General features: G+C 44.4%; 1 non-coding gene across 1 annotated transcript; it reads left to right on the plus strand.

The window, feature by feature from the left end:
* The first annotated feature begins 10,934 nt into the window (after nucleotides 1–10,934).
* LOC114808325 lies at nucleotides 10,935–11,072 on the plus strand. Its single transcript, XR_003756171.1, has one exon. It is a non-coding gene; the product is annotated as a small nucleolar RNA SNORA7 (small nucleolar RNA).
* Nucleotides 11,073–12,137: the final 1,065 nt, after the last annotated feature.

A 12,137-nucleotide genomic window follows, 5' to 3' on the forward strand; every position in this document is an offset into this window, starting at 1 on the left:
TCTCCTTTCACTTTACCTGAAGAATCTCATGTTTCTTCCACCCAGCCCCTAAAACCTAGCTAGCCTGGGGTAGGGGGCTAAGTAGGGTTCCCCTGTAACTTTCAAGGGCTCCCTGGATGAATTTATTCAGCTATTCACTGTCCCCAACTGCCACACCCAGATCTGCCATCTCCAGTAATCAGATGGTTGTCAATGCTGTTCATGATGCACTGAACACACTGCACACTGGCCCTTCCTCTGCCCCTGTACCCTCCTCCAATGGGCAACTTTCTTATGAAGTAGTATGGCCTAGTAATCAGAACATGTGGATTCTAATTCCAGCTTTGCCACTTGCTTCTCTGTACCTTTGGTCAAATCACTTAACTTCTTGGAGCCTCAGTTTCCTCATCTGTAAAATAGGGATTTCAATACATGCTCTCCCTTCCCCCTAGACCATGAGCCCCATGTAGGGCAGGGACTATGCCAAACCTATTTTCCTTGTAACTACTCCAGCACATAGTAAGCACCTAACAAATATTATTATTATGATTACTGTCATCATTACTATCATTAGAACACCTGCTTTATGGTTTGACAGGTTTTCATCCTAGTCAAACTCTCTGCCTGACACAGAAGCTAATCCCACTGCCTCACATGGGAAAAACTGCTAAAAATAGTGGCATTTCACTGTTTCTTCACCAGTTCAACAGAGTGTTTTCTCCGCTGATTCCACTAAGCCGATTCCCTTAGTTGTGGTTTCGCTAGATAGTAGTTGGGACAGTGGCAATCTTATTCATCCATTCATGCACATCACTAATGAGGTGAGGAGATATTTGGCTACCTTAAGAAAGTTATAGTTACTCCCACCATTTTCCTGCACATCATTAAATTGCTTCACTTGCAGGTTCAAAGCCCCAGATAGAAATAACATTGTGTCAATATTTGCTATGGGCCTTTGCTAAGCTTTGTTTTAATTCAACAGTCTGGTTCCTTTAGTCTGCACCAGTTCTAAAGTCAACTGCTAGACAAGGCAGAAAGCTGCAGGCTGGGACATAGAGGGTGATCTTCCTCCACACTGCTCCCTCAATCCCTTGGGCATCCTAGGTAGGCTTGGTCATGACACTCACTACAGAAAAGGGACAAGCAGCCTCCCTACCTCCTCAAAGCTACTCAAACTCTCCCACTCTCAAGACACCCCAGAGCAGAGCAAAAATCTCCTCTTCTCCAACTATTTATTGATGGAGTATTGATATCAATTGGAGTATTGATCAATAATACTTATTGATGGATTGACTGACTCTAGACTGCCTGAAAGTTGTTCCTCACCGCTCTTCCACATTGAGGACTAGTGGCAGTCCTAAGTCATCCTGCTTACCCCTCTAATACTGCTCTCTCCCTCCGACTGGAACCTCCAGGAGCTGCCATTTGTCTTGACACTGGGCCGATCCTGCTCTTTCTATTCATTCATTTAGTCCTATTTATTGAGCGCTTACTGTATGCAAAGCACTGAACTAAGCACTTGGAAAGTTCAATTCAGCAGTAGAGACAAGCCCTGCCCACAGCAGGCTTACAGTCCAGCATGTCACAGATAAAATGGTGGCCTGAGGCCTTCTGAAAGTCTTAGAACTTCTCCACTACATTCCAAGCTCCCTGAGGGCAGGGATTGTGCACATTAACTTTATTGCTCTCTCCCAAGCACTCAGTTTAATGCTTTGCACACAGTACAGTGCTCAATATTCATTCAATCATATTTATTGAATGCTTACTGTGTGCAAAGCACTGTACAAAGTACTTTGGAGAGTACAGTATAACAATAAACAGACTCATTCCCTGCCCACAGTAAGCTTGTAATCTAGAGGGATACAAGCAAATCAAGTTGTATTTCTATCCCACATGGGGCTCACAGCTTTAATCCCCATTTTATAGATGAGGTAACTGAGCCACAGAGAAGTGAAGTGACTTACCCAAGGTCACACAACAATCAGTGCTTAGAACAGTGCTTGGCACATAGTAAGCGCTTAACAAATACCATAAAAAAAAAGTGGCCGAGCAGGGATTAGAACCCAGGACATTCTGACTCCCAGACCCGTGCTCTTTCCATTAAACCTTAGTGCTAGTGTCTTTGGACAGATTAGGGCTCCCTGCATTCCCCTTCTCCATCACCGAGTACTCTTATCCCTTCCCCTCTTCAGCCCAAACTGGAGCACTGGAGCGTAGTAGGTCTGCAATCAGGAGGGCTTCCCTGTGGGCAGGAACTCCGAAGGAGATTCCTCCAGAGAGAAGCAGACCTACAGAATTGGAGGCCTTTACCCTGCTTCTCCACAAATCCCTCAGGAAATGTAGGGTGGCTGCTCTGACTCCCAACTCCCCCTGACATGGATGGCTGACTGTGGCTGCATTTGCCGTTTTTTCTTTTTTCCCCCTTGCTGAAGGCAGGGTGAGAGGATGTGGAGCAAGCAGTCTTCCCAGGCTACCAGATCCAGGAAAGATAGAGGTAAGTGGGGAGGTGGGGGGAGGGGGAAAGGCCCCATAGTGGAGGGGATAGTGTTCCCACCCTGCCTCCTCCCCCACCCAACCCCTCTTCACTAGGAAGGTCAAAATCGATCCTTAATGCAATTGAAGAAAAGAATAATTGCTTTGTAAAACCACCTCTAAAACGATCAATGTGGGGGATTTTGCTGAACCTGAGGATCACCATCCATAAAGTTGGATTAGCTCATGGTATGTTCCCATAGCTTCCAGTTTACAGCCAAGCAATAATAAAGGCACTGGAAGAAGTGGCTAATTGAAATTCAACAGACAGGAGAGAAGGTGCAAAATGAAGGATTTTCTTTAGTTGCAAAATGTACTTCAAAATCAGTCGATGGTGAGCTTCCTTTTTCACTGGATTCTGAGAAGAGCAAAACTAAAAAGCACAACAATCAAAATGAAGTATTTCTTTATTAATTGCATAATTGGAATAGAATAATTAAACTATAAAAAAAACTATGAATGGGTCAGTCAATTGCATTTATTTAGTACTTACTGTTTGCAGAGCACTGTGCTAAGCACTGGGGAGAGTACACTATAACAATATTATAAACACATCCCCGGCCACAATGAGCTCACGGCCTAGAGGGGATTACAGTCTAGTCATCAGTATTTTCAGCACAGCAGCAGCTGTAGTTTGCATTGAGCACCTGCTGTGTCCAGAGTACCAGGGTTGAAAGTATAAAAAGTAAATTCTTGCCTGTACATCCACAAAGTCCAGTCTGTTACACCGGGCTCATCAGAAACAGTAACAGTGTCATGGACTGGGATGGATTCATGCAGGGTCAAAAATAAAAATGGGAGAGGGGGTGCTTAGGGTGGAGGCTGACCATCACAACCCCTCACTGGCCTTCCACTGTTAGGCAGGGAAGTGACCCTCCCAGGAAAGGGTCGCTATCCCTCTCCACCTTTTCATCCTGCACCCAGAGAGGCCCTTTCCCTGCAGCCTGGACCCACAGTATGGACTAATTCATTCATTCATTCAATCGTATTTATCAAGCACTTACTGTGTGCAGAGCACTGTACTAACCGCTTGGGAAAGTACAATACAACAATAAACAGTGACATTCCCTGCCCACAACGAGTTTACAGTCTAGAGGATGGAAGGACTAGAAAGCTGGATGAGCCCCTCCCACTCGGACCTAAGGTTGTCCTCCTTGACCCCGCTCTTGTCCAATTGTTTCCTCCATGGACCCTCCCCACTCCAGATCTCACCCTCTGCACCCCAGGGGTGGCTGTGGGAGGGCAACAGGGAGGGAGGAGAGAGAATGAATGAGCAGGTACACCATTGCCTCTTCCACCCCGGAAAGAGCCCGATCGCCTAGTGGGTGGGGGTGTCGGGCGGATATCAGGGAACGGTAATGGACTCAGTCCCTGAGTGGCTGGTTGGACAGTTAGATGACAACTAAGGGGCTGGGCTAAGCCATGCAGAGCTAGAGAGGTACCACACAGCATAACCTTGCCCTAACACATACTCAGCACAATTACTCATAGTAGTAATTGTAAAATTTATTAAGTGATTACTGTGTTCAAAGGTAACAAACTAAGAGTTAGAAAAACGGCAACGGTGAGAATTAGACAAGGGGTTCTCCTGAGTCCCACCAAGCAGTGCAAGCCCCACCCGCCCCATCCCCCTTGAGATGAAGGAGCATGGCCTAGTGAAAAGAGCCCAGTCCTGAGAGTCAGAGGACCCGAGTTCTAATCCTGGATCTGCCACTTCTCTGCTGTGTGACCTTGGGCAAGTCACTTCAGAGAAGCAGCGTGGCTCAGTGGAAAGAGCACGGGCTTTGGAGTCAGGGCTCATGAGTTCGAATCCCAGCTCTGCCACTTGTCGGCTGTGTGACTGTGGGCAAGTCACTTAACTTCTCTGTGCCTCAGTTCCCTCATCTGTAAAATGGGGATTAAGACTGTGAGCCCCACGTGGGACAACCTGATTCCCCTATGTCTATCCCAGCGCTTAGAACAGTGCTCGGCACATAGTAAGCGCTTAACAAATACCAACATTATTAACTGCATTGAGAAGCAGCGTGGCCTTATGGTTAGAGCACGAGCCTGGAAGTCAGAAGGACCTGAGTTCTAATTCCAGGTCTGCCACTTGTCTGCTGTGACCTAAATGCCTAACTGCACTGAGAAACAGTGTGGTCTAGTGGATAGAGCACAGGCCTGGGAGACGGAAGGATCAGGTTTCTAATCTCAGCTACACCACTTGTCTGCTGTGTGACCTTGGGCAAATCACTTAACTTCTCTGGGCCTCACTTACCTCATCTGTGAAATGGGGATTAAAACCATGAGCCCCATGTGGACCATGGTCTGTGTCTAACTTAATTAGTTTGTACCTACCCCAATGCTTAGTATAGGCCTTGGCATATAAGAAGTGTTTAACGAATACCATAAAAAAACAAAACAAAAAACCCCACTTCTCTGGCCTCAATTCTCTCATCTACAAAATGAGGATTTAATACCTGTTCTCCCCTCCTACTTAGACTGTGAGCCCCATGTGGGACCTGATGATCTTGTATTTACCCCAGAGCTTGGCACATAGCAAGTGCTTAACAGATACTACAACTATTATTGTTATTATGATCATCCCTCATGCAGTGCCATGCAGGGCTCACCAAGCAGAGTATACTAGCTGAGCCTGAGCCATTTGCAGCTGCCACCCTGCACCTGCATTTTCGTTCCTTTCTCAGGTCTGTGAAGTCTGGCACAGCTGTTCTGGTCCTCATTTCATCACTGGGGTCCTCATCTGGTGGGTTCTGGCTTCTGTCCACCAGTGCAGAGCACCGTACCAGGCACATTAAAGTAGAAGACATGGATCCTGTCCTGGAGAAATTTTCCAGCTAACGAGAACCTTATTGATGGAAAATCTTATAGTGTTTTTTTCTATGGGTTTTTCCTCAACTTTGGAAAAAAAATCCAACCAAAATCTAATGTAAGCAAATGTTTCCTCATTTTAATATTTTCCCACTTCTTTTCAGTTACTAGGTGGTTTCAGGAGAGGGAGGAAGGACCCCAACTATTTTATCCAAAAACCCTTCAGAAACCTAAAACATTCACAAACTCTTCCTTATTTTAGGATTAACACTGAATTTACTTCACTGTCTCTGAACCTAAATCCACGTTCTGAGATTGCATTTTTATGGTATTAATAATAATAATGATGGCATTAGTGTACTATTACGATGAGCTAAGCACTGGGTAGCTACATGGTCACAAGAATGGACACAGTCCCTGTCCTATTCTATTTTATCCCCATTTTACAGATGAGGAAACTGAGTATCCCAGAGATTAAGTAACTCACCCAAGATCACAGAATTGGTCAGTGGAAAAGTTGGGACTAGAACCCAGATCTTTTGGTTTCCAGATTCCTGTCCTCTTGCTACTAAATCACAATGCCTCCCTGTCACAGAGAACCATGTTACCTTTTCCAGATCCGAATAATCGGGCGGGGTGTGTGTGTGTGTGCTGTATCAATCAATCAATGGTATTTATTGAGTGCCTAGTATGTGCAGAGTATTGTGCTAAGCACTTGGGTAAGTACAATACAGCACAGTTGGCAGACACATTCCTTGCCCTCAATTTGCTTACAATCTAGTGACTGTACAATTAACAAAGATAACAGTAGCAGGGAGAGCCAATCTAGCTCAGTGTGGCCTAGTGGAAAGAGCACAGGTCTGGGAGTCAGAAGTCCTGGGTGCTAATCCCGGCTCTACCACTTGCCTGCTTTGTGAACTTGGGTGAGTCACTTCACTTCTCTGTGTCTCAGTTTCCTCATCTAAAATTGAGAGCAGCAAAGCGACAATGAATTTTCACACCTTTTATTTTTTTTTTTCCATCTGTTCCTATTCCAGGGCTCAGGCTAGCTAACACAGCTACTGTCTGTGATAGATATTTCAGCAGAAAGTGTGAAGTTAAACCAATCAATCAGCAGTGTACAATGAGCACCTACTATATACAGAGTCCTGGACTAAGCCCTTGGAAGAGTACGAGCAATCCCTGTGTTAAAGGAATTTATCATCTAATTTGGGGAAATGAGCAGACACTATTTAGAAATAGCGGGAGCAGGAGGAAGAACAAGGGATAACTGTTAACAGCAAGGTTATGGAAAGATGGATAGATGACTAAATAGGCTGCATGTGTAGATCAAACCGTATGCTTAGTGCTAAAGATGACTGATGCCATGATCTGACCTGGGATGGTGGAAAGTAAGTGGGGAAAGTTTCAGGAGGTCTTCAGGAGAACTTTGAGGAGAAAGTTCTGTGGTCTGGTGGATTTGAAGGGGGAGTTCCAGACAGGGAGAAGGGAATGAGTAAGGGTTGCAGGTGGTGGAAGTAAGAGCGAGACAGTGAGAAAGTAGTCATGTAAGGACTGAGAAACAGTGAGAGAAGAGAGAGGTAAAGAGGGAGAGAGCTGATGGAGGGTGGAGAGTAAATGAAAGGAGCAGGTGTATGCAGGAGTTTGGACAGGAATTTGAGCAGGAGAATAGGAAGATAGCTGGAGAGGCTGAGGCTTTTTTATAATAGGGGAGGCTGGATTGTGTTTGGGGGCAGAGGGTGAGGAGGCAGCGGAGTGTGAGGAGGTGAAGGGGGCAGTAAAGTGAAGGGGGCAGGAAGGTGGGAGCAAGTGATTTCAAAAGTTGAGAGTGACTGATACAATGAGGTAAAGGATTGAAACTCTTTGGCAAAAGGACAGAGAAGAATCTGGTCTCTCTATCAATAAACCAAAGATATCAGAGATCATCAGCCTGGTCATTTTGCAAGGTGCTAATTAGAATCAGTTTGGCACAGTGGCAAGACCCTGGGTGTCAGAGACCTGAGCTCTAATCCAACTCTGCCACCTGCCTGCTTTGTGACCTTAGGCAAGACACAACTTCTCTGCGACTCAGTTTCTGCATTGGCAAAATGGAAGGTAAATACTCGTTATCCCTCCTACTTAGACTGTGGGCCCACTGAGGGATGTTCCCTTGTCTTTCTCAGGCTCGGGCTTCATGGCGGAGAGGTGAGCCTCAGGGTGCTTCTGCCATGGAGCCTTGCACATATTTTCCCCCACTCTTTCCCCTCCCTGGCTTAGTCCAGGGTTTGGCACATAGTAAGCATTTAAAAAATACTATTATTATCATTATTATTAGTAATAATAATGATAATTAAAAATAGGCATTGCAAGAATAACAGGTAAAGTCCAACTTCAAAAAAGCCTTTGTGCCTTTATGAGAAATTCTGGGCATATTCACACCCAGTGAATTGTATCTTCAGTTGTTTTGAAAATTCCAGATGCAAGGACAGATATTAAGCTACCCAAACTGAGTTTAGCTGGGTAAGATTATCATTGAGAAGATCTGAAGGCACATTTAACAGCATCACTTAACAGATCAATCTTAATAATAATGATAATAATGGTATTTGTTTAGCACTTACTATGTACCAAACAGTGTTCTAAGCACTGGGTTAGATACAAGTTAATCAGATTGGACACGGTCCCTGTCCCCCAAGGGGCTCATACTCTTAATCCCGATTTTACTGATGAGGTAACTGAGGCACAGAGAAGTTAAGTGACTTGCCTAAGGTCACACAGCAGACACATGGTGGAACCAGGTACTTCTGACTCCCAGGTCCATGCTCTATACACTAAGCTATGCTGATCTATATGAAGAGAAAAAGAAAGAGAGAGAGAAACTGTAAATTCCCCTCTAGATTGTAAAATTCTTGTGGCCAGAGAACATATCTACCGACTGTGTTGTATTGTACTCTCCCAAGTACTAAGTACAGAGTTCTGCGTGCAGTAAGCACTCAATAAATACCATTAATTGACTGATAATAATGATAATAATAGCAGACCAGTGTGGTATTCCTGGCACTGTTACTTGCCTTCTGAGTGACCTTGGGCAAGTCACTTAATTCCTCTGAGCCCTAGTTTCCTCATCTGAAAAATTGGAATAAAATCTCCTCTTCCTCCTTCCTAGACTGTGAGCCCCAAGTGATTCAGGGACCATGTCCAATTTAATTATCTTGTATCCACCCCAGAGCTGGCATATAGTAAGCGCTTAATAAATACCACCACTATTATGAAAAAAGCACGATAGCTATGTTGGTATTTCACTGAATTTTTGTGTTGGCAAGATCCTCTGGTACCCAAGTGCAGGGAGCAACATCAAAACCTTTTCACAGACCTTATTAAAGTATTTGATGACATCAGTAAGTAAATTTCTAGGTAAATTTCACTGCCCTGAGAAATCTTGACATACTTTTCAAATAAGCCCTATTAACCCCTGTTGACAAATAGAGAAACTAACCACTAAACAGAAGAGGAGTTTTCTAGAAACTTTCTCTAAAACCAGACCAATGCTCAATTCCAAAATGGGAGTTTTCCACTGGGCCTGGAGCACAGTACAATTATGAAAGTTTTGGAAGGCTAAATTATTGACTTCTATTGAGATCATCTCAGTTAAAATTACAAAAAAAAATGCATTCTGCTCACAGTGGATTTCTTCCAAAACCCAAGTTTAATGTGAAACATAACCCTGGAAATCTGGGTGGCCTCTGAAGAAAAGAAGACCTAATGCAAATGTTTGCCTTGCTTGACAAACACTATTTCTGGGGTTTTACAGGAGCCATTTTGATCAGAAGTGAGCTTTAGACTTTTGACTATGACAGTCGATGAGGCCACAGTTTACTTCTTGATGGAAAAGGGTTGGCCATTCTGCCAAGGGGCTCCATATATTTCTGGCTCCAGCCTTTGTCCTCTTAAACATCTAAACCTTCTGGTGAGGAAGGGCGGCTTCAAAGTCCAGAAATGATATTCCAAGGTCATTTTTCACATAGGTAGTGTAAAATTTCCCAAAGACTCACCTTTCTCTCCAGGGACTGAACAAACTGTCTTCATGTCTAAAACAGAACTACTCATCTTCTCGACCAAACTCTGTCCTCCTCCTCCTCAATTACCCATCTCTATAGACAACACCACTATGCTCCTTGTCTCACAAGCCTGTAATCTTGGCATTCTCCTCAATTCACCTCCCTCATTCAGCCCAAATGTTCAATCTGTCACCAAGTCCTGTTGGTTCTACCTTCACATCTCTAAAATCCACCTTCTAAAGAGGCCGGGCTTGGGAGTCAGAGGACATGGGTTCTAATTCCGCCTCTGCCACTTGTCTGCTGTGTGACCTTCAGCAAGTCACTTAACTTCTCTGTGCCTCAGTTGCCTCATCTGTAAAATGGGGATTAAAAGTGTGAGCCCCACGTGGGACAACCTGATTACCTTGTATCAACCCCAGCGCTTATAACAGTGCTTGGCACATAGTAAGCGCTTAACAAATACCATCATTATTATTATTATTATCCCAACTGCTACCACACTGATTCAAGCACTTATATCCCACCTTGATTATTGCATCAGCCTCCTCGCTGACCTGCTTGCCTCCTTCCTCTCCCCACTCCAGACCTTATTTCATAACTACTGCCTGGATCGTTTTTCTACAAAACCATTCAGTCCCTCTTTTTCCACTTCTCAAGAACCTCCAGTAGTTGTCCATCCACTTCCACCTCAAACAGAAACTCCTTACCATTGGCTTTAAAGCACTATAATCAGCTATCTTACCTTAGTGATTTTCTACTACAACACAGCTCACACACTTTGCTCCTCTAACACCAACTTATTCGCTGTACCTCGAGCTCGTCCATCTTGCTGCCGACCCCTTGCCCTCATCCTCTCTCTGGCCTGGAACTCCCTCTCCCTTCATTTATGACAAACCACCACTCTACCCACCTTCAAAGTCCTACTAAAATCACATCTGCTCTAAGAGGCTTTCCCCAACTAAGTCCTCATTCCTTTACTCCCTCTCCCTTCTGGCAGCCTGTGTGCTTGGATCTGTATTATTATTATTAACTATTTTATTATCATATTTAAGTGCTTACTACATGTCAAGCACTATTCTGCACTTTATAGTCACCCCACCCTCATCCCCAGAGCATCTTATTTATGTATATAGGCGTAATTTGTCTGTCTCCCCCTCTAGACTGTACTCTCCTTGTGGGCAGGAAACATGTCTACCATGTTAGAGAAACAGTGTGGTCTAGTGGATAGGGCATGGGCTCAGGAGTCAGAAGGATCTGGGTTCTAGTCCTAGCTCCTCTACTTGTCTGCTGTGTGACCTTGGGCAAGTGACTTAGCTTCTCTGTGCCTCAGTAACCTTATCTGTAAAATGGGGATTATGACTGTGAGCCCCATGTGGGTCATGAACTGTGTCCAATATGATTACCTTGAATCTACCCCAGCACTTAGAACAGTTCCTGGCACATAGTAAGTGCTTAACAAATACCATGAAAACAAAATAAAAACAAAAATACTAACTCTGTTGCATTGTACAGTGCTCTGCAAATAGTAAGTGATCTATAAATACCATTGATTGATTGACTGGTAATATCTACTCCCCCCTCTCAGGACTGCACCTGGAGAGTTTCCAGTTCTCTACCAGTCTCGGCTACGGGAGGGAGAGTCAAGCAGAGGCATACTCACTCCACTCCTAGCTTGGGCAGTGGCTAGTGAGTGGAAGGCAATCTGCTACACGTCAAAACTCACCTGTGCTGGGCAGTAGCAGCATGGGAGAGAGTCGAGGGTGCAGACTCTACTGCATGGAAGAAGGCAATGTATTTTTACCGTGAAAACTCTATGGCTACACTACCAGAACGATTGCAGATGGAGAGTGGAGCATTCTGGGAGAGATGTATCCTTGGAGTCGCTGTGGGTCAGAGATGTCTCGACAGCATAAGACAATATCTACTCGCTAAATTATTCTATTTACAAAAAACAGAAGCAGCGTGGCCTAATGAAGAAAGCATGAGCCTGGGAATCAAAAAAATCTGGGTTCTAATCCTGGCTCATCCTCTTGCCTGCTGAGTGACCTCGGTCATGACATTTAACTTCCCTGTGCCTTAGTTAACATCTGTGAAATGGGGATATAATAGCTAGTCTCCCTCCTACTTAGACTGTGAGCCCCTTGTGGGATCTGACTTGATTATCATATATCTACCCCAGTGCTTAGTACAGCCCTTGACACATAGTAAGAGCTTAAGAAACACCATCTTTAGCAGCACCTTTAGCATAAACTTACATAAGATGACCTACATTCTCCCTACGTTGAAGAGCACAGAAGTTCAATTCTGTGGGATAGCATGGGGCAAGGTTGTTGTAAACATACCCAAATCACCACTTGTTCTAGTTTACAATAGCTGTATCCTTCTAAACCAATGTATCTTAATTTACATGCCCTTCAAATAGAACTCACAATGTAACCGCAAATTCCACTGAATAAGTACCACATGGTGTAGTGTATGGGTGACATTCTGAGAATTAAACAGCAGCAGACACCCCTGCACCCTCACCCACTTGGTAAGCTATTGTTGAGTTAGTAAGGGTTGGAGGAATCTTTTCTACGTTCTTGCGAAAGATTGCGGGAAAAGCAAAAACAAAGAACAAATTAAGAACAACAATGACAACATTGACAAGATGTATGATTGTCCTCGACATTAGACAGACCAAAGCCAGGCAATCACTCCTACCTCTGGAGAGATTTGAAGACCTGAGCCCAGTAACTGATGGACAGACATTTCCTCCTGACAGCCACTTTTCCAGCA

This window comes from Ornithorhynchus anatinus, chromosome X5 (assembly GCF_004115215.2).
Source record: "Ornithorhynchus anatinus isolate Pmale09 chromosome X5, mOrnAna1.pri.v4, whole genome shotgun sequence".
In the NCBI taxonomy this organism is placed as follows: Eukaryota; Metazoa; Chordata; class Mammalia; order Monotremata; family Ornithorhynchidae; genus Ornithorhynchus; species Ornithorhynchus anatinus.